Source organism: Bufo bufo, chromosome 4 (genome assembly GCF_905171765.1).
Source record: "Bufo bufo chromosome 4, aBufBuf1.1, whole genome shotgun sequence".
Lineage (NCBI taxonomy): Eukaryota > Metazoa > Chordata > Amphibia > Anura > Bufonidae > Bufo > Bufo bufo.
In genome coordinates this window covers 113429574-113453310 of record NC_053392.1, presented here as the reverse complement: position 1 = coordinate 113453310, position 23737 = coordinate 113429574, and positions in this window count along the sequence as shown.

Here is a 23737-nt window from a genome sequence, read left to right as displayed (position 1 = left end):
TGGCAGAATGAAATAGAATAATTTTATAACCCTGCTGGGCAGAACATACAGGTACACAGTATTAAACAGTATAAGTTAACCTTTTCAAGAGAAATAAAGTAAGAAGTTTTAACTTTGCATAGGGGATATAGGCAAATGTCCACAAATGTCCAAATGTCAAAGTATTCCCTGCTCTAGGGCACTACACATGCTTTACCAATGTAAGTTGCATTGAGTATTACAAGGACTTAGCAAAAGAGGTGCAGAGATACCGTAGCAGGTGCACCCAGGCCATGGTGAATGAGGATCCTTATGGAACATAAGTAGACACCAGAAACATAAGTGACATGTTGTTAGTGTTCAGCGAATCAAAGTGGACTTTGATCCGAATCTCAGGGAAAATTCAATTAGTCTCAAAGCTGAATTTCCCAGTGCTTCATGGTAACAAATACATTTTTCCTGAAATGTAAAAAAGAAATCATACTCACCTCATCCGTTCCTGCATCAAATGTCGTGCACGTTGACGTATGATGTTACCATGCCAGGTGACGTAGTGACATCATGACATGTCGCACAAGATTTCACGCTGGATCTTCAATCAAGATGGTGGTGGTGGGCTCTTCGCGATTAAAATTTTTGTATAGAGCTTAATATTAATGTCCGATGCTGCGATCAGCGATGAACGCGGCATCTTAGGCCACTTTCACACTAGCGTTCTGCTGTCCGCTCGTGAGCTCCGTTTGAAGGGGCTCACGAGCGGAGCAGAACGCTTCCGTCCAGCCCTGATGCAGTCTGAATGGATGCGGATCCGCTCACACTGCATCAGTCTGGCGGCGTTCAGCCTCCGCTCCGCTCGCCTCCGCACGGCCAGGCGGACAGCTGAACGCTGCTTGCAGCGTTCGGGTGTCCGCCTGGCTGTGCGGAGGCGAGCGGATCCGTCCAGACTTACAATGGAAGTCAATGGGGACGGATGCGCTTGAAGATGACACAATGTGGCTCAATCTTCAAGCGGATCCGTTCCCCATTGACTTTCAATGTAAAGTCTGAACGGATCCGCTCAGGCTACTTTCACACTTAGAAAATTTTCTAAGTTTTAATGCAGACGGATCCGTTCTGAACGGATGCGAACGTCTGCATTATCGGAGCGGATCCGTCTGATGAAACATCAGACGGATCCGCTCCGAACGCTAGTGTGAAAGTAGCCTTAGGTGTACAATGACGGGGAGCAGCGCAATCGCTGTTCCCTGTCATTGCACCCAACCACCCACTACTTACAAAGTGACAAAGTAATTCGGAACAAAGCAAATTTTTTGGGAAAATTCAGCTAAACAGTCGAATCAATTTTTCAAGAACTTTGCTCTACACTATTTTCAATGGGACCAAGGAGTTTTAAGTTAAAGTGGTCATCCCCCATAAGAACTTGTCCCACCCTCTTGTCATAACACTGTCTCTAAGTAGGATTAAACTTTAAGGAGGGTGCTTCCATTGGCTTATTCAGTTACTAAAGCAGACATGCTGTAGAGTATCAGGAAAACTGACAGGTTCTTGTTATGTGGTTTACAAAACTCTTAATGTATGCAACTTATTAGTCTGCCTCTGTAGGCTGCCCATATTGCCTAATTAAGAAGAGTGATGTAAATGATAGTGTATGCAGTACATTGGACTGGAGGCTCCTATTTAGTTAGCAAATGTAGGTTGTGGTTTAAATGCAGGGAGAACAGTGTGCCGTCTTCTCATTCTGCCTCCATTACCCTGGTGCGTTAGATGTGCTCCAGAAGTCTCTGCAGGATTTTCTTTTATCCATAAACCCCTGGAATATGATGTCTCTGTGTGTTGGCAAAGAGATTAAAAACCCTTTTAACTTTACAGCTTGTTTCATTGCTTTAATACGCTGCTTAATCTGTGTGCAACTAAAAGTTGTTTAACCCTTAGCGACAGAGCAAAGCAATTAAGTTTCCCTTATTAATGGAGTCAGGCTTTAAAGAACAGTTGTGCATTCTGGAATTGGAAACCAAATAAATGTTTTAACTTGTGTTTCTTATGTTATTAAACTGTACTAGGAGCTTTGCTGATCCTTCCAAAAACTGCACACAATTCTTTTTATATGTAGTATAATTGGCTACAAATGTACACATTAACTGAATGAATGCAACATTTGCAGCCAAAAAGACTGAACTTTATATTACACAAACTATTAAATCCCAACTACAAGGTCCTGATCTCTCTTTCCAGTCTATATCAAGTCTACATTGAAGAACCTGGTTGTTCTACGTAGACTCGTTGCCACCACTTGCAGAGTTGCCTAGGTGGGGGTTGAGGGGGTGGGGTCCCACAACACTGCCCTACAATAGATGGTAATGGTGGGACCCTGTTTTTGATTTGCCATTGTGGCTGGGTGGTCTAACAGGAAAACTCACCAATGTTTAGTATACAGTATGCAAGTGCCAGAGCGTAATATCCAGTGAGGCTCTATCCCCTCAACCCCCCCCCCCCCCCCTCCACAGGCAGCTCTGAAAGTGGTGGCAACCAGTCCTGCTCAGAATCTGGACAGGTTGCTGAAAGCCATTTTAAATAAATCCAGAGGAGACCTTTTAAGAAGGCAAACATCATGTACTTAAAAAATATCCGATTTTAGCAAAACGGTTGGGTCAGTGAGTCGCTGGCTGAAACCGATCCTCCATGAAGCCAGTGATTGACTGAGGAGGCAGTCCAAGCTATTTCCAAGACAAGGAAGTGAAGAGTAATGGGAACAGAACAGTGCAAGTGGGGGCTTGGTGAGGTGCAATGGTTTGTTATTCTAACCCACTCCAATCCCGTTTTTAATTAGTACTATTCTCTATGAATACCTCTTCAACTACAAGCAGGTATTATGGGGTTAAAGTGGTATGCCAGGGGAAACAGGATCAGAGTGAGTTACAAACCATCATTACTCACCTCACCAATCCTCAACTGCTGCTGTTAGACTGCTGCTCTGGTCCCTGCACCTCTCCCTGGCTTTGAGCTCAATATGCAAAAAAAAGCTCAGCCCCAAGAGACTGTCAGCCCCAACAGAACAGGTGAGAAACATTGCTGGTCTGCCAGTGGGACATAACAGTTGCAAAAGGTTGGTGTGCCGTAGGGTGGAGAAAATGGCAGAGCTGCTGAACGGAAACTGCTATATGGCTACTTGAGTCTAAACTTTCCCCATGCACCAGAGAAGTCCCCTTCATAACCAGTCTATGGACTTAACTCGGCTAAAAAATCTGTACCTGCTTGTGAATACCACAACAAGTCTGACGCCCTCTCTGAATGACTGCAACCGTTAAGACAAATGACTAACATGTTCGGAACCATCAAGCATATGTCCCCTCTTGAGAAACTGTAACCCTTATTTTTGCTCCTGCCGGAGAACAAGTAAATGTTATTTCTTAAAAATGTACTTCCTCCGTCTGGCTTTATTTTACGTGCTATGAACGCAACACACGTTCCCGGGTCATTACAGACTCATATCATGTTTACTTGGCCTTAAAGGAATTCTCTAGACTTATCCAAATAAAGTTTATTTATTACATAATGACAAGCTCTTCTATGTCTTTCAGTTATATATTTCTGTACAAGATCTCTGTAGGCTGTCAGTCAATTAAAACATTCTCTTTTACATCTAGAGGATGGGCATCTTTTCTATATGTGCTCCTCAGTGTATAGTTTATTGAAAGAGGGAACTCAGATGTAGTGTAATAACCTATTCAAAATAATGTGCTCATTCACTAACTGAACACATATTAAAGATGGTGAGAAACTGAATCTGAAAGTTTATTAGAATGTCACAGCGTTTTATTGTACATAGATTAAAGGTAAAATAAAACTAACATTTTTAATTTGTATTTATTTAAAAAACAATAGGCAGCAGTATTCATACAGATTGGACAAAATACCACACGCACTAAAAAAGAGTAAGGAGACATCAGAGCTTGACCAGAATAGATGAGCTTTTCAGTAAACAATAGGCCTATAAACTGAGATAAAAGCCCAAAGAAACAGCGAGTAAATGGTAAAAAAATCAAAATAGAAAACATAGAAAACATAATCAGTTCAAATGTATAAGGTCTAGTAAGTACTGAGGTCTGGGAGTGATGCTGTAAGTGTACAATCCTGCTTGAGGTGGGCGAAGACAATGCAATTTTGCTTACAAAGAAGGATAAAATTTAATTTTTATTTTATTTTTGGAGAATATTAATTACCTATCCTCTCCATAAATCATCATATCTAATTAAGGGGGGTACAAACCCCTGCACCACCACCGATTAGCTTTTTAGAGAGGACATGGTGCTCAGATAAGTGCTGGGGCCTCCTCCCGGCTTGCAAAGCACAGTACTTTGCATAGAGGCTATGCTTGGTATTGCAGCCCTGACCTATTCACATCAATGGAACTGAGCAGCACATAGGCCATATGACCAATGATCATAAGATCACTGGGCCAGGAAGAGGCCACAGTTAACACTAGAGCAACACATCTTCTTGATCAGTGGTAGTGTCGGGAGTCAGATCCCAACCAATCAGATACTGATGACCTATCCTGAGGATAGGTGATCAAAATTCTACTCTAGGAAAACCCCTTTAATGGCATGCTCTATGAATGCATACTTATCATTGCTTGAAAAACAAATCTCAGTAACATCTCCAAAATGCCTAGAGCAAATAAACATTAATTCTGCGCTATTTGTACTCAGGTTGATGAAGCCGTTCCATGAAAGTCTCAATGTGAGTGACTATATTACAAATATAAAACAAAAGTTCAGCTCACCTGTGGATAATTCTCATTCGCACAGATATCACCTGCATCAGGTGTAGCAATCTAGACACAAAAATTTGGAGAATGCATGGAAGCTAGATTTCTCAATATTTTTGCAAGTTACTATATGAATTGTATAGATACTCATAAGACCAAGAGTTACACATTTTTAAACACAAACTACTAACTAAATCCTGTAGGTCTACTTGAAGTACCATACTGAGGCACTTGGGTTGCCATCAGCTTTGTAGTTTGGAGCCACAGTGTCTTTTAGTGCCTCCATACAGTCTTGGCCCTGGGTGTACAACACTGTTCTCCAACTTCTGGATTTGGAGAAGTTATGACATTTTAAATCCCAGCACTCACTTATTGCCTGTCATTGCAAACGGCATGCTGGGATTTTTTAGGCAGATCCAGAGGCACCATTGATGTAGAGCGGAGTTTCTAAACTCCAGTCCTCTGGACCCACCTACCATTTAGGATTTGAGAATATCCCACAGAATGAATACCTGTGGTAAGTCCTGATGCATAGACACTAATTATATCCCCTGCTCAATACTAAGGAAATCCTGAAAACATGACTGGTATTTGGGTCCCAAGGACTGGAGTTGAGAAACCCTGATGTAGAGCATTGTACAAAACTGAGACAGGCACCTTTTTCTTTGAAAGTGTCTACAGCTATAAATAAGCATAATTCATTATAGATTTTAGAATAGATCTGATGAGAGTCTCTCACATCTTCTACTCTTTTTGCATTTGCACTGATTCACGTTGAAATCTAGCTGCTGTTGGTCTGGGCTCCTGTATGAGATGGAAGGATAATACTAGTTAAGGTAAAGAGAAAGGTCTGGTGTGTTGGATTTTAATTATCCTGAAACTTTTGACCCCAGGAAGATAAGACATGAGTAAAGGTGTCTGGCAGCGCTTTCGCCCCACTCCCATTCGCAACACATGCATGAGCTAAGTTGGCCAAACAATTGGCCAACAGTTATCTCATGAGCATAGCTGGCTTTAGCCATTATTTGTCTGAAGAGTTAATGTGGAGGTTGACTTTGAAAAAAGCTTGTGAGGATTGTTAGACCTTCCAGAGAAGATGTTTTTGGACCTAAGTGGTATGCATGGCTCCTTACTCTAAGGTGGTTGAAGGAATCTGGTAGACTCAGTTGAAACTTAAGCAAGAAAGTTTTTAAATGACTCACATGGAGAAACAAGCTTATGATTACAACAGTCTTTTGATAGGGAACAGCTTTACTGGTTACAGTGTCTCAATGAGGGTGCAGGCTTAGTTCAAGGCAACATGATAATTTGGTCCACTGTCGCTGACAAATATAACAGTGTCCATTAAAGAGGTAACAACTCACTCTCCCTCTTGCTTGCAAAGCACCCATCTACCTGGGCATTAACTCTCTGGCTTTGTTCTCCTCAGAGTGGCATCGATGGAGAAGGCTATATCTTCATTTAACACCATGGCTTTCTCTTCACATGCTGCGGTACCACACAATCTGCTTCAATCTCTTGATTGAAGATCTATCATGGCTCGTCATAATGTCATCACGTCAGCCGGTGTGGTGATGTCATACGATACAGCACACGTGATTAAATCCGAGATCTTCAATTAAGATGTCGGAGGCTGTTCTGTTGAGAGAACATGGATGAGGTAAGTATGTTTTTTTTTACTCTATTTCCGGTAAAATCGATTCACTACCATGAAGCACAAGGAAATTCAATTTTCACTGAAATTCTGATCAAAGTCCACTTTGTGTACTTTAATTCATTCAATACTACCCACAAATATCCAACAGTTATAATACAATTAGTTAATAAATGTCAGCATACCCTCAGTGTGGCTCCCAACAAGCACATTTACAGTGCGCACAATTGCACAGTGCAGTATATACTGAACGAGGGGCTTCCCACTATTATCAGTCTCTGCAATGTTCATCACATACTGCCCAAGTCTCCCCAGATACTGATCAATGAAAGGTATACCACGGCAGTCTCAAAACTTCAGCGTTTCAATATTTATTCACCAATTCTTAGCAACGTTTCGACCAATGTGGTCTTTCTCAAGCCAGGCTTGAGAAAGACCACACTGGTCGAAACGTCGCTGAGAATTGGTGAATAAATATTGAAACGCTGAAGTTTTGAGAGTGCCGTGGTATACCTTTCATTCATCAGTAGCTGTGACGGGGTGCTTTTAGACTGGCACCTGACACTGCGGGCACCACCACTACAAAATCCGACCATTGTGCTGCTGCACCCTTCTATTTTTTTCAAGTCTCCCCAGAGTCATCATGCAGTCACGGTCTACCCAAACATTATCACTATTCCTTCCTGCATGGTCTTAAAACTTACAGGATATCTCATCCAACCAACCAACATTTACCATTGTTTATAGGCGCAATACATGGCGTGGCATCATGGGTGCACGTTGCATGGCACACCTGAGTTCTGGGAGAGATAACAGCATGCATGAACATAACATGGCATGTTCTAGCAAAAGTCACTTTACAGTTCAACTAGGTGGTATTGTCACTGCAACAGGGTGAAACGGTAATCCATAGCAGCAAAAAGGGGCAAGGATGATTTTCAATCCTCTTACAAGCTTCTTCCCCTCACTACCACCAGATACCGTAGATAACTTTGTACCATTATTTTCTTCACGCAAGACTTAAACTTATCTATATAACCACTCTGATGTTTAAAATGTACATTGGAGGTTTGTATATGTGGATTTTAATATAAGCTGTAATCTATATCCAACACATTACAGCATGTGACAATTACCTGTCTGGCTTCCTCCAGTTACATTTACGGTAAGTAAATAATTGGCAATTACTTTTTTGCAAACAGTGTACAGGAGTGAAGAAAGCAAATCACATCAGCAATAAGGGAAACTTGCAATGTTGACAGCACAGGTCTTCTTTACAGTGATATTTGCAATGTAATTCACAACAGGGCAGGTGTCACAGCTGTGTCACGGTTTTGTTGCTGTACACCATGACACGTTAGCCGTGCATACTGTTGCCAGGTGCAATGTGTCGGTATGTCTGCATGTGTGTGCACTGCCCCTTATATCTTAGTTCCTTCCCTGGAGAGGTTAACTTCCTGGCTGGGTGTGACCACTTGGTGTTTATATTGCCTGTGGCCGACAGGCTGGAGTCAGTTGTCCTCCAGCCTTGGTGTGAGCAGGAGCTTGCTCTTGTCCAGCTTATTCCATCTGGCCAGTGCTTGAGGGCCACCTTGAGGAACATTAAGGTCTCAGCTATGTCTCTCCTATGTCATCCCGGTGTCTCATTCCCTTCACTATCCTACGTTATTTGTGGTGTCGTTTGTATGGGTAGGTGTTATGTCTGGTCATTGTTACATGTCTGGTGGTGTTTGATGTCCAGCATGTTTGCTAGACATTCCCCTGTCTATCGTTGTATCCTCCGGAAGGGGGTGTCAGGGTTCCCCGCAGGGGGAATTACAAGTCTGTATGATGCTCTGCCTGGGGCCGCCATGCATCCTGTTTGCATGGGGGTTTCTAGGCAGTAACTGGTGTGTTGGATACCTGGGTGTGGTTGTTTGTACTGTGTCCTGTATGGTGTATGGGCACCAGTACTCATGCTCGGGTTCCAGTCGGTGTTGCTGCGGCAGGTGTGTTGTATGGTGTGCTTACCTTACCATCCAGTTACTGTATACGGTCTCCACTTTTTCCTTGCAGCTAGGCCAGTGGAGACTCCTGTTCATCTGTGTCTAGGATGAACAGGTCATCTCTGCCTTTCTTTATTTGAGGGATTATCAGGGCAACTCAGGGTCCTAGGTTTCCTGGGTATGAGCTGTCCTACCATCCAGGTCCGCTCATACGGTGAGGAGTTAGGGTAAGGATTAGGGATGCAATAGGAGGTGACCTTCCCCCTTATTCCAGCCTCTGGCCTAGTTGCTATTCCACCGGGTACACATTGTACGGTGGGGAGTTTCCCCTACTCCCCACCGTGACGTTTCATGGGACATGAATAAGAAAACTAATGTTAGGATAGTCCCTTTACGTGGACTCAAGAAAAGCAATAGATCACACACAAAGTGCTGCTAAAAAGTGAAATTAGCAATTAGCTTTGACAAGGTACGCGTCCACCCTCAACACCATTTCTTTTTGTTCCAATGCATCTAAAATAAAAACTTTGCAAATCACTAATTAATAAGTTCTGTTAGCAGTTTTGACCATGCTAAACTACTGACATCTCTAGGTAGAACGGGGGAGAGCAGTACAAACATATATTTTGTGAACTTTTTATTATCAGGATTAGTGTTAATATAAGCTTTATTCTGCCAGGCACTGCTCCGTAAGTGCACTGGAGGCAGAGCTTTACAGTGAAGTACTCTATTTTCATATAGTACAGAACTACTGGTTGCCTACTCTTGACATGTGTATACTGAGCAATGACCTTAAAATATAGCTTTTATTACTCACTTATTAAAATTTGAATGTACTATCTAACCTACTATTAAAACTATCTAATAGAACCTCTGATATGCTGTGTTAATTACTAGCTATGCTATTATAATAGTAGCCTGGTAGCGGCGCGCTTGCTCCAGTCACTACTTAGTTGTTTGGAGCGGAGTTTACATTTGTCACAGGCAGAGGTCTATACAGTCTAAAACCTCATACACTGCCCCCCGACATGTTTCGCCATATACATGGCGTCTTCAGGGGCACAACTAAGTAGTGACTGGAGCAAGCGCGCTGCTACCAGGCTACTATTATAATAGCATAGCTAGTAATTAACACAGCATATCAGAGGTTCTATTAGATAGTTTTAATAGTAGGTTAGATAGTACATTCAAATTTTAATAAGTGAGTAATAAAAGCTATATTTTAATGTCATCGCTCAGTATACACATGTCAAGAGTAGGCAACCAGTAGTTTTGTACTATATGAAAATAGAGTTAAAAGTGCCTCTACATGTGTAGGGTATAATTTTGGAACAAGTGTTACAGTGAAGTACTCCCTTTATTGAGCTGTTTCCTAGCCCATCCTCTCTTCTTAGTGACCCGAGCAAAGGTGTCACCGCCAACTCTCTGAGAAGCTCTGGCAGACGTTCTTCTGTACCTCTTGCATGATGTTCTTTGTTTTGGTTTCACTTTGTCATCTCTTTTCCTTCTCCCAGCTGTCATCTATTTACACTGATTGCCTCCCTTTATATTCCCTCCCATACTGCCTCACTTTTATACTACTTCCTGGATTGTGTTCACTGCTAGAGACTGCAACTGCTGGTTCCTCAGATAAGTCTTTTCCTTTATTTGTGTTTCCGTGCTGGCTTGATTCTAGGTGACCCTGACTCCCCTTCGTATTAAGTGCAGGGAGCCGGTAGTCGTGTCCCCTCACTATTATAGGGTTTTCAGTTGTCACACAGTTTAGGTACGAGGGCATGCAATTATCTATCATAAAGATCTTTGCATGGGCAGAGCAGTTAGGGAGAGCTCTAGGGGTTTTATAGGGCTCACCCATATGTTCCTTAGTTTGGGATCAAGTCAGTCGGATGTTTATTTATAACTTCCAGTTTTCTGCAACACCATCCGTGACATTATAAACCACCATAACCGTCTTAAGCATGGATCCGGTTTCAGCCTTGATTGACCGCATGCAGGGTCTTTCACTGGAGGTAGCAGTCTCAGTTTCAGGTGACCGGTTTTGCTTGCGTTCATGGAGTTTGTTCCGAGCCTAAGATCTCGCTTCCGGATACGTTCTCCGGGGGTAGTGAGAATTTTGTTCGTTTTAGAGAGGCTTGCAAACTCCATTTTCGCCTACTTTCCCATTCCTCTGGTGATGAGGGGCAGAGGGTGGGGATCATCATCTCGCTGGTCAGGGATAATGCTCAGTCTTGGGCCTTTTTTGCTGCCGCTGGGGGCACGGCCCCTCCGATCGGTGGATGAATTTTTTGTAGCCCTGGGGCAGATATATGATGACCCGGATCGTATTGCTCTGGCTGAATCTAAACTGCGTCTTTTATGCCAGGGTAAACAATCCGCAGAGATATATTGTTCAGAATTTCGGAGATGGGCAGCTGATACTGGTTGGAATGATGCTGCACTCCGAAGTCAATTTTGCCATGGTCTTTCGGAGGGATTGAAAGATGCATTTGCCTTTCATGAGAGACCTGCCTCGTTGGAGTCTGCCATATCTCGAGCTGTTCATATTGACAGGCGTCTTAGAGAGAGAGGAGAGATCACTCCTTCCTGTCATATTCAGTCCAAGGACAGTGGGGGGGTCTCATTCAGTGCGCAGGGGCCTCAGTCTCTCTCAATCCCCTCTGAGGAGGAGGCCATGCAGCTGGGTTTGCTTGCCTCTGATATTAGAGGATTCAGCTCTCAGAGGAGGGTTTGTTTCTGTTGTGGAGATATAAATCATTTGGCAAATGTTTGCCCCTCTAGGAGATTCAGGGAGTTTTCTGAGGGTAATAAAGAAACAAAAAGAAAAAACCCTCTAAAAACTTTCCATTTGCTACTATTGGCAAGGTTGATGCGGAAAGTAAAGGTTTGCCGTTTGCTTGTAGTTCCCGTTTTGTCCTACCTGCCAGGGTGGCGCTAGATAGCAAGAACATTGTTTGTGAGATTTTTGTAGATAGTGGAGCAGCTGTCAATCTTATTGATAATCAATTTGCTATAACACATGGTTTCCAGGTATGCACTTTGGGAAATGATATACCTGTTTTTGCTATCGATTCCGCTCCACTTTCTTAAAAATTGTTAAAAGGCATAGTTCACAATATCTTTTTGACTGTGGGTGATGCTCATGTTGAGCATATGTCATGTTTCGTCCTAAGCGGATTACCTACTCCTCTAGTGTTGGGGCTACCCTGGCTCACTAAACATAACCCCACCATTGATTGGCAAGCAAGGCAAATAAATAGTTGGAGTGACTTTTGCAGGGAGAATTGCCTCACGGCGTCTCTTTCAGAGGTTTCTACCAAGACTGTACCATATTTTGTCTCTGAATTTTCGGATGTGTTTTCAGAGAGTGGTGTCCAGGAGCTGCCCCCTCACCGGGAGTACGATTGCCCTATTAATCTCATCCCAGGCGCCAAGCTGCCAAAATCACATTTATGCAATCTCTCCCAACCTGAAAGGGTCGCTATGCGTACTTATATCTCTGAGAGCCTGAGAAAGGGACACATCCGACCCTTGAAGTCACCTGTTGCCGCTGTTTTTTTTTTTTTGTTAAGAAAAAAGATGGTTCTTTAAGACCATGTCTGGATTTCAGGGAGCTGAACTGTATCACAATTCGTGACCCTTATCCGCTTCCTCTGATCCCGGACCTGTTTAACCAGATTGTTGGGGCTAAAGTTTTTTCTAAGTTGGATTTAAGAGGGGCATACAACCTAGTCAGGGTCAGGGAAGGGGACGAATGGAAGACGGCCTTCAATACCCCTGAGGGCCATTTCGAGAATTTGGTTATGCCCTTTGGTTTGATGAATGCTCCAGCCGTCTTCCAACATTTTGTGAACAGCAGGAAATTTGTACTGGTGTATCTAGATGACATTTTTTATTTTTTCTCCTGACTTCAAAACTCATAGGGACCACCTACGTCAGGTCTTGCTCATTTTGCGGGAGAATAAATTGTACGCTAAACTGGAAAAATGTTTGTTTGCGGTTCCAGAAATTCAATTTCTGGGGTTTCTTCTCTCCGCTTCTGGTTTTCGCATGGACCCTGAGAAGGTCCGCGCTGTGCTTGATTGGGAGCTTCCTGAGAATCAGAAGGGGCTGATGCGGTTTTTGGGTTTTGCCAATTATTACAGGAAGTTCATTTTGAATTATTCCTCTGTTGTTAAGCCACTCACTGATATGACTAAAAAGGGGGTGGATTTTTCCTCCTGGTCGGTAGATGCGCTTAAGGCCTTTTCTAGTATCAAAGAGAGTTTTGCTTCCGCTCCCATCTTGGTACAACCTGATGTCTCTCTGCCTTTCATTGTTGAGGTGGACGCTTCTGAGGTGGGTGTGGGTGCGGTCTTGTCTCAGGGTCCCTCTCCTGCCAAATGGCGACCGTGTGCCTTTTTCTCAAGGAAACTCTCCTCCGCAGAGAGAAATTATGATGTGGGGGATTTAGAAAATTAGCTTTTCAGGAATGGCGCCATTGGCTAGAGGGAGCCAGACACCCTACTACCGTGTTTACCGACCATAAGAATCTGGCCTACTTGGAATCAGCCAAGTGTCTGAACCCGAGACAGGCCAGATGGTCTTTATTCTTTTCTAGGTTTAATTTTGTTGTCACGTTCCGCCCTGGGGTTAAAAATGTGAAGGCTGATGCCCTGTCACGTTGTTTTCCGGGAGGGGGGAACTTTGAAGACCCGGGTCCCATTTTGGCTGAAGGGGTGGTCGTCTCTGCTCTTTATCCTGATTTAGAGGCAGAGGTTCAGGCAGCCCAGGCAGAGGCTCCTGATCTTTGTCCTCCTGGGAGGTTGTTTGTGCCTCTCGCTTTACGACACAAGGTTTTTAAGGAGCACCACGATACTGTCCTTGCTGGGCACCCGGGGAGTAGAGCCACAGTGGATCTCATTGCTCGGAGATTCTGGTGGCCGGCTCTTCGTAAGACGGTTGAGGGTTTTGTGGCAGCCTGCGAGACCTGCGCTCGTGCCAAGGTCCCTCATTCACGGCCATCGGGTTCTCTCCTCCCGTTACCCATTCCTTCCCGTCCTTGGACGCATCTGTCCATGGACTTCATTACGGACCTGCCTTGTTCCTTGGGGAAGACTGTGATTCTGGTAGTAGTGGACCGTTTTAGCAAAATGGCGCATTTCATTCCCTTTCCTGGGTTACCCAATGCTTAAACGCTGGTGCAAGCATTTGTTGATCACATTGTCAAATTGCATGGCATTCCTTCAGACATAGTTTCTGATAGGGGCACGTAGTTTGTTTCCAGATTCTGGAATTCCTTCTGTTCTCGCTTTGGGATTCAGTTGTCGTTCTCTTCTGCTTATCACCCGCAGTCGAATGGCCAGACCGAACGCGTCAATCAGAATCTGGAGACATATCTGCGCTGTTTTGTGGCAGAGAATCAGGAGGATTGGTGTTCTTTTTTGTCACTTGCTGAGTTTGCTTTAAATAACTGTCGCCAGGAGTCCTTGGATAAATCACCATTTTTTGGTGCATATGGGTTTCATCCGCAGTTTGGGACATTCTCTGGAGAGGGGTCTTCTGGTTTACCTGATGAGGAGAGATTTTCCTCGTCTTTGTCATTTATTTGGCAAAAGATTCAGGGTAATCTGAAGAGGACGAGTGAGAGATATAAGAGACGTGTGCCTGGTCCGGACCTGAATGTGGGTGATCTGGTGTGGTTGTCTACAAAGAATATCAAACTGAAGGTTCCCTCCTGGAAGTTGGGTCCTAAGTTTATTGGGCCTTACAAGATCTTGTCCGTCATCAATCCCGTTGCCTTCCGTCTTGATCTTCCTCAGACTTGGAAGATCCATAATGTTTTTCACAGGTCCCTATTAAAACCGTATGTCCAACCCACTGTACCCTCCTCTTTGCCTCCTCCTCCGATTGTTGTTGATGGTAATCTTGAATTTCAGGTCTCTAGGATTGTGGATTCCTGCATTATCCGCGGTTCTCTCCAGTACCTCGTTCATTGGGAGGGTTATGGTCCTGAGGAGAGGATGTGGGTCCCAGTGGCGGACATTAAGGCCACTCGTCTTATCAGGGCTTTCCATAGGTCCCATCCTGAGAAGGTGGGCTCTGAGTGTCCGGAGTCCACTCGTAGAGGGAGGGGTACTGTCACCGCCAGCTCTCTGAGAAGCTCTGGCAGACGTTCTTCTGTACCTCTTGCATGATGTTCTTTGTTTTGGTTTCACTTTGTCATCTCTTTTCCTTCTCCCAGCTGTCATCTATTTACACTGATTGCCTCCCTTTATATTCCCTCCCATACTGCCTCACTTTGCGGTTTATACTACTTCCTGGATTGTGTTCACTGCTAGAGACTGCAACTGCTGGTTCCTCAGATAAGTCTTTTCCTTTATTTGTGTTTCCGTACTGGCTTGATTCTAGGTGACCCTGACTCCCTCCGTATTTAGTGCAGGGAGCCGGTGGTCGTGTCCCCTCACTATTATAGGGTTTTTAGGTGTCGCACAGTCTAGGTAAGAGGGCATGCAATTATCTATCATAAAGATATTTGCATCGGCAGAGCAGTCAGGGAGAGCTCTAGGGGTTTTATAGGGCTCACCCATATGTTCCTTAGTTTGGGATCAAGTCAGTCGGATGTTTATTTATAACTTCCAGTTTTCTGCAACACCATCCGTGACAAAAAGCTGTCTGCGAAGCAGGTCAATGCCGATAGCACTCCACCTCCGACACCAGTGAATTTAAGGAGCAACTGCTGGCAGAAACTTTATATTCACACTAATCTTGATAACAAAAACTCAGCTTGGTATGTTTATCTATCTCCCCACAGCCATTACCTAGTGCTGTCAGCAGTTTAGCATGGTTTTGAAAGTATTCAGCTTCCTTCATTCATGATCTTCTTGGTCCAGAGGAAGTGAGCAAGCAGCTTTCGTTCCTGTGATGATCGAATATATCATATCCCTGAGGCCACCCGTCTCCATTTGGCAAGCATCTGTACTGCTTGGTGTTTTTCCATTATGTCCAGGGTAAGGCACCCTTGTGTTCCCCATTTTTAGATAATACACTTTAGACCTCTTGCACACACCTTTATCCGCATTGCGTTCCGCAAACCATGGATCCACAAAATACGGATACTGTGCAGGTGTATTTCACAATTTTCTCGCTTCCATCAGTACACATGGCTTTTCTTGTCTGCAAAATGGACAATATTATATAATTTACAAAATGGCCACAGGGACGTGGACAGCACACAGATGATATCCATTTTGCGGACCCCATAAAAATAAATGGGAAAACTGTCCAACCAGCAAAAAATTGGCGTTGGATCCCAAATGCGGTTGTGTGCATAAGACCTAATCCTGTATTTCTATGACTTAGATACAGTTACTCTTGGTGTATACTAAAAGGGGTTCTTCCAAAGTCTAAATTTATCCTCTATGCACAGCATAGGAGATAGGTGTCTGATGGCAGACCAACCCCTGAGACCCCCATCAATCATGAGAATGGGGATCCTATGCCCTCCCCATAAGGGATCGGCGACTGACAGAGTTATGTACATAGAGGATTGTCGTGATCAGTCGGGGGCCCAGTTGTCGGACTCTTATCATTTTGAGAGAACCCCTTTAAGTGTCACATCTTCAACATCTGTGCTCAACATCAATTGTACATCTGTAAAGCAAAAGAACTTTAAGCAACTTTCCAATATATTAGATCTTCCAATTTGCTGCTGCTTTAAGTTCTCTGCTTGATTTCCTAAATGGAACTCTCCTGTTCATTTTCAGGGGCTGAAAATTTACATCTAATACTGTAGGTCTCACATCTAAGGTTTTGGTAAATTGTACATGCCAAGTAAAATTTTCAGTAAAGAAAGAGGGGCCTATTCAAAAATAACAAGCAGAGAGGAAAATTGTGGGAAACACAAAAAATGTATTAGGAAACAACATAACAGTTTCTAATACATTCAATAATTCGTATTTACTGAATCAACCTAATTATGACTAATGTGCTCACTCTGGGCTCTGTGCTTTCCATTACTACCATACATTTATCCACTTGGCTGTTTCCATACTCCTGACCACCTCTGTCTGCCACGTCAAGATGGGATGAGTTCTGAGATGAGAATATCCCTTTAATGAAATTCTAAAATGATTAAAATTACTGTGCCATGTCTATAGTTAGGTTTTCTTTTCTACATTTTCCTTGAAATGGTGTTTGAAAATCAAAAAATATACACTCGGAAGGGGGAAATTACTTTTTACATCAATGTATAAGGTTGAACTTACAAATATTACAATGAACAGTGTATTTATTCATGTACTAAAGAATGGATGGCACCATTAGGTGTGATATGCAACCATAATGCTATAGAACAGGAGGAGCTGAGCAAACAGATGCATAGTTTTGTGAGAAAGGATTCAGTAAAACGTATATTCTGTTCTTGCCCTTGGAGTCCAGTAGGTGGTCTTATCAGTGACTGACAGTTATCTGCTTATGTACTTAGGTGAGGTTGTCAATAAATGGGTAGAGCTGCTCACATGACTCCTAAAATATGAGTTAACTTATATTGAATGTTTCTTAACTAATTCTACCAATATGTTCATCTTCTTTTCTATAAGGGAATGCTCACGCAGCCAAAATAAAAGTAGGGAAAATGTGACCAACTCTTGGACTTTGCAGTTTGCATACTGAGGATCTGCCTTCGGATTTAGCTAATCTGATTGTGTATAACTGTCCTGGTCTCCATGTGGTTTCCTGATGAAAGAGTAAAGAATGAACATGATGTATTTAATTTTTTTTCTGTAAGATGGATTTTAAGTGTCCGTGCAGAACAATCAACAGCAAATTAACTGGATTCTCATTTAAATTAACGGATTTAGACATTTGTTGCTGCAGATTTTGGTGCTGCAAATGCATTAAAATACCTGTACATGGTAAAAACCCCATATGAACATACCCTTATACCTACTGTAAATATCAGAACATGCTCGGACTAGCCCACAGGGGAAAAGTTGAGTCTAGTTTTATTCTGTTTATAAGAAATTTGGTAGCTTTGTCCCCATGCGCAAAAAATTTGTATTGGGAATTGAGATATTTTGCTGAGTTGCTCTGTAGTAGGGCTTTTAATTCGGCTCTTGTCTTAGAGAGTTCTTGAAGTTGGATTTCAGAACGGGATTGTTTATGGACAGCTTCCAACTTGTTTATCTTGGAAAGGAGATTGTTGATGTTACTCTCTCTTAGTTTTTTCAAGTGCGAACCTATGCTAATGAACTCACCCCTGATAAAAGGTTTGTGCGCTTCCCAGACAGTTTGGGGCGAGAGTTCGGGTAAGGAATTCAGGCTGAAGTATTCATCCAATAGTGCAGCTATTTTTTTAATGGATTCAGGATTGCCTAGAATGGATTCGTTTAGTCTCAAATTAAAACCTTTGGTTTTTCGTAATGGGGAGGTAGATAGGTGCATGGTCTGACAAGTGGATAGACCTAATATTGGCCTTCGGGCATAACTGGAGGTGCTCCTTCGAGATGAAAAGGTAGTCTATGCGGTGATAAGTACAATGGACATGAGAGTAAAATTTATAATCTAGAGTATTAGGATGGAGAGTACGCCAAACATCAATTAGATGAAGATCCCAAAAGATGTTTTTGATAAATTTTAAAAAGCGCTTTGAATGGGAAGTTTTATCTGAGGAGGAGTCTATTTGGGGGTCAAAGGCTATATTGAAATCCCCTCCCAGAACGACTATGCCTTCCTTAAAGGAGGTAATTGTTTGAGCCATGGAAGAGAGCCATTTAGCCTGATTGGTGTTGGGAGCATACAGATTTATAAAGGTGTATAATTGGGGACCAATATGACCTATAACCATGATAAATCTGCCTTCTGGGTCTTGAAGATGAGTAGCGTATTTGAAAGGAACCTTTCTTATAAATCCAATGCTTACTCCTTCGGACGAGGCAGAGCTCCCCCCACAGTGGAACCAAAGAGGGTAATGAGAAAATTCCATATTGGGGTATTGATTAAACCTGAAATGTGTCTCCTGGAGGAGCAGCACATCTGCACTTTCTTTACGTAATATAGAGAAGATTTGGCTTCTTTTAGAGGGCGAGTTGAAGCCCTTTACATTATAAGAGGCTATATGAATATCAGCAATGTTCAAGGGTTAATGTGGATGAAGGAGTATGAAGTGTGCTGGTCCCCCAGGGGAGAACCCTTACGATTTGTGGTAACTCCACCCCGTCCAGAGGAGAAGCCGGAACCCCAGAATCCTGTATATTCCTCAAAGGAATCAAAGATGACTGCGTCAGGTAGCTAGAACTGAACAAAGAGACAGGGAAAACAATGAGAACAAAACAGATAACCAAAAAATAACTTGGTGTGGGAGATAACCCACTGGTGTAAAGCATGGGGGAAAAAATTGGTCAAAGACCAGTGTACATGCCGTTCAGCACATAAAGTTGCAACCTGAGAAAAAGCTTATGATCATATAGGTAACTATCAGGTTTTAAAGAAAGAGAAGGCCAGAGCCAGCTTAGGCTGGACTAGGAAAGCGAAGGGACTAAGAAGTAGGAAGAGACATAAAGGAGTTGATGATGAGATAAAGGGGAGAAAAGGCGAGTGAAGCATGTAAGACAGGAGCGGTATCTAAGAGAGCACGACTTAAGCATGACTTCAACCTGACTTCAACATGGATCTACTAGCAGAATTGAGCTGATCTAAATGTACAGAAACGAAAGTCCGCCTATAAGAAAGAAGCAAATTATCTGGATAGATCCAATAAAGTCCTAGAATAAAACATCTCCCGGAATGTTGATTGGAGCTGGAAAGTCCAAGATTACTAATCTTGAGCTAGCCTCTTAGGTGTCAGTTGTCGGCTCCTCTTCCCCACTTTGTAAGCCTTGGGGGATGTGCTGTAAGGTGAAGGCTGCAACCGTTGGGACTTCAGGTAAGGCGAAGAGGTCTTCAAACAGGTCCCAGTTGTCAATAGGCATGGGAGGAATCTGTAGGTGGTCAAAGACAGCATCCAGATCAGCATGAGTAGTGATATTAAAGCGGCGGCCTCCTTGTGAGAAGGAAAGTCCAAAAGGAAAATTCCATTTGCAGAGGATCCTGTTGGCCCTTAGCCATTCCGTTAATGGCTTGAGAGATTTGCGCTTCCTCAAGGTGGAGGGGGCTAAATCTTGATAAATTGAGACTTGAGCGCCTTCAAATAAGATGTCTGGTCTGTTTCTGGCAGCTTCTTGCACTGCTGATTTGACTTGGAAGTTCAGGAATTTGCATATTATATCCCTTGGGGGCTCTTCCGCTTTAGGCTTGGGTCGCAAAGCCCTATGAGCCCTTTCAATCACGATTTCCAGGGCGAACTCTGGACCAAGGAGCGAGGAGCAGAGGGATATAACCGCGGCCGGAATGTCTCCAGGCAAAACAAATTCTGGAATTCCTCTTATGCGCAAGTTGTTCCGGCGGCCCCTATTTTCCTGATCTTCTAAAGCGTTTTGAAGTTCGTTCAGGTAAGTGCCACACTTTCGGAATGAGCTTGAGGTAGCCCTCTGATGGTCCAGGATCTGGGCCTGATTATTTTCGAGCGTTTCAACTCGATCGCCCACCTGTCTCATATCCTGGCGTAAGGCGGCAAATTTGCTTAGCAGGGGCTCTAGGGCTTTGCTCGAGGTGTTTTTCAGATAATTTCTGGTAATCGGGAGAGCCCCCCTACCTTGCGGCTCCTCAGTGTCGCTTTCAACGTCCGAATTGTCTTGCTGGCTGGCTTTCTGATGCTGGGCCGACGCCATCTTGGAGTCACGAGCGACAAACGAAGCGGCCGCTTTTCTTATAAATTTGTCCATGTCACCTCCTGCAGCGTGACTTTTGTTGGTGCTCGGGTGCTCCCCTGCTCTAGGGTTCCCGATTTTCACCATTTTCAGGTGTTAAGCTTGAAGATAGCTAGTGCTGTGACCGGACTGTAGCACGGAGCTCATATTCAAGCAGCCATCTCAGACCGGCCCTGGCTCCGCCCCCCCAAGTTGAGTCTAGTTTTGATTGAGCACCCCAAAGTGTTCGACTCGAGCACCAGAGCACTTTGGAAGTCAATGAGAGAACCCGAACATTAAACCAGGCACCCCCTGCTCTAAAGAGGGGAGGGTGTCTGGTTAATAGGAAAAAGTCAGAAATTGATGGATACACCACTGAAATGGTTCGGGAACAGCATGGGGAGGATGTCTGGATGCATCTTGGACTCCCAGTTCGCTGCTAGGAACAATGTTGTCCGAATAGTACGCCACTTTTACAGACTGACAATAATACGAAAAATTGTTAGGAAACATTATTTCCTGTATATTTAATTGTATATAAAGTACAAGTGCTGCCAAAAATTTCAAGGAAGGGGCTCTTCGATGCAACCTGTATATCACATAAAGGAGGGCCTCATTCACATTATGGTACAATTGTTCCGGTAGTGGGACTCCTACACTCATAAATCCTATGGACTGAGTGAAAGGGCTGCCAAAAATTACAAAGAACCGGCACTCAAATACACCCTTTATTACACATAATGGAAGGCATTATACACACCCTTGAAACATTATGATTGATGGCCTGCTGATGACCCTCAAAACCTTAGGAGCAAGGGCCTGCTGGTGACCATCTAAAACATTAGGGGCGAGGGCCTGCTGCTGATCTGACCATCTAAAACATTAGGGGTGAGGGTCTGCTGCTGAGCTTAACCCTCTAAAACATTAGGAGTGAGGGCCTGCTGCTGATATGACCATCTAACAAATTAGGGCTGAGGGTCTGCTGCTGATCTGACCATCTAACATATTAGGGGTAAGGGTCTGCTGCTGAGCTGACCCTCTAAAACATTAGGGGTAAGGGTCTGCTGCTAATCTGACCATCTAAAACATTAGAAGCGAGGGCAGCCAAATAAGCATGTTGATATGATGGAGGAGGAGGACGAGAAAAGGAAGATTAAACCATATAACCGTACCCTTTTTTATGGTGGAAGGGTGCATGGGAATATAGTGTATTCAATACATCATAAAAGCAACATGTATGTGCCTTTATGTTCAGCCGCTTTCCTCTGATGGAATAGAGAAGTCAGGGGCAATCCGGGCCATTTTTATAAGAGTCAACCTGCCAGCATTTTCAGTTGACAGGCGGATGCGCTTATCAGTTATTATGCCCCCAGCAGCACTAAATACCCGCTCTGACAAAACGCTGGCAGCAGGGCAGGCCAGCACCTCCAAGGCGTAGAGCGACAGTTTGTGCCACATGTCCAGCTTGGACACCCAATATTTGTAAGGCACAAAGGGATCACTGAGGATCCTGACACGATCTGATACGTACTCCTTCACCATCTTCCAAAACTGTTCCCTCCTTGTGACACTAGGCCGCGCATCAGGGTGAGGGTGCTGGCGGGGTGTCATGAAACTGTCCCAGGCCTTGGAGAGTGTTGCCCTGCCTCTGTTGGAACTGCTGTGCGTTCCCCTCCACTCATCGGTTGCCCAAGGAACTACGCACTCTGCTGCCAGCATTGTCAGCTGGAAATTTTTGGAGCAATTTTTCCACAAGGACCTTCTGGTATTGCACCATTTTGCTAGTTCTCTTCCCTCCACAGGAATGAGAGATGAGAAGTTCTCTTTGTAGCGTGGGTCAAAAAATGGTGAACAACCAGTAATCGGTGTTGGGCGTTGGCCAAAATGTGTATAACGTGAGGGTCACGAGAAAGGCAGCATAACATAAAGTCAGCCATGTGTTCAGCAGACAAGACTTCGCTGTCCTCATCAGGATCTCCTCATCCCCTTAGTCCTCTTCGGCTCATCCATGCTGAACAGATGGAATAAACCTGCTATGGGTACTACCCTCTGTAGCGGAGGCAACCGTCTCCAGCTCCTCCTCCTCATCATCATCATCCAATTCGTGCTGAGAAGACGAACTGAGGGTAATCTGGCTATCACCTGTGTACTGTCTTCCCCCATTTCCACCTCTTCCACATGCAAAGCGTCCGTCTTCATTGTGAGCAGCGAGCGTTTCAGCAGACAAAGAAGTGGGATGGTTACGCTGATAATAGCGGCATCACCGCTCACCATCTGTGTTGATTCCTCAAAGATAAATACAACCTCACAGAGGTCAGACATCTATGCCCCCTCGTCAGCGGAAGCTGACTGGAAAGGCGGTGACCATGTTGCAGCTGGTATTCCACTACTGCCCTCTGCTGTTCACAAAGCCTGGCCAACATGTGGAATGTGGAGTTCCAGCGCGTGCTCACGTCGCACAACCGCCAGTGAGCTGGCAATTGCAAACGCTGCTGCAGTGTTGCCAGACTGGCAAAAGCTGTATATGACTTTTGGAAATGGGCACACACATGGCCCACCTTCACCAGTTGCAGAGGCAAATTGGGGTAGGTTTTGAGAAACCGCTGAACCACTAAGTTGAACATGTGGGCTAGGCATGGTATGTGTGTGAGCTTGCAGAGCCAAAAGTTACGACCATTATCAGACACAACCATGCCTGGTTGTAGGTTGAGTGGCGAGAGCCGCAGCTCAGTCTGGTCCCTTACACCCTGCCACAGCTCTGCAGTGATGTGATGTTTGTCACCTAAGCAAATTAGTTTCAGCACAGCCTGTCGCTGCTTCCCCACTGCAGTGCTACACTGCTTCTAGCTACTGACTGATGGCTGACTGGTGCTGCAAGATGAGAATTCAGAGTTGGAAGTGGAGGAGGAGTGGAGGAGGAGTAGGGGGGGGGTTGCAGCCACTAATGTAGGTGGTGGCGGAAATCCTGATAAAAGTAGGGCCCACAATCCTTGGCGTCGGTAGCACCTGTGCCATCCCAGGGTATGACTCGCTCCCGCCCTCCACAACGTTTACCCAGTGTGCCGTCAGGGAAATGTAGCATCCCTGGCCAAAAGCACTTGTCCATGTGTCAGTTGTTAAGTGGACCTTCCCAATAACTGGGTTGGTCAGGGCATGGTTGATGTTATGGTACACATGCTGGTGTAAGGAGAGGATGGCACACTGGGCAAAATAGCGGTGGCTGGGGACTGATTAACGAGGGACCGCTGCCTCCATCAGGCTGCAAAAAGCCTCAGTGTCCACGAGCGTAAATGGCAACATTTCCAGGGCAAGCAATTTGGAAAGATGCGCATTTAGTGCTATGGCCTGTGGGTGGGTGGCTGAGTATTTGAGCTTACGTTCAAAGGCCTGGGGTATGGACATCTTTACGCTGCGCTGGGACACAGAAGTGGATGTGCTAGCTGATGGTGCTTGTGAAGGTCCAGGTGCAGGGCTGGAGGCATCCGGGCCTGCGTCTTGGATAGGGGATTGGACAGCACGTAACATAGGGGAAGAGGAGGCAGTGGTGTGACCTGCAGACACTGATTGTGGACCCAGGTGTTCGGCCCAC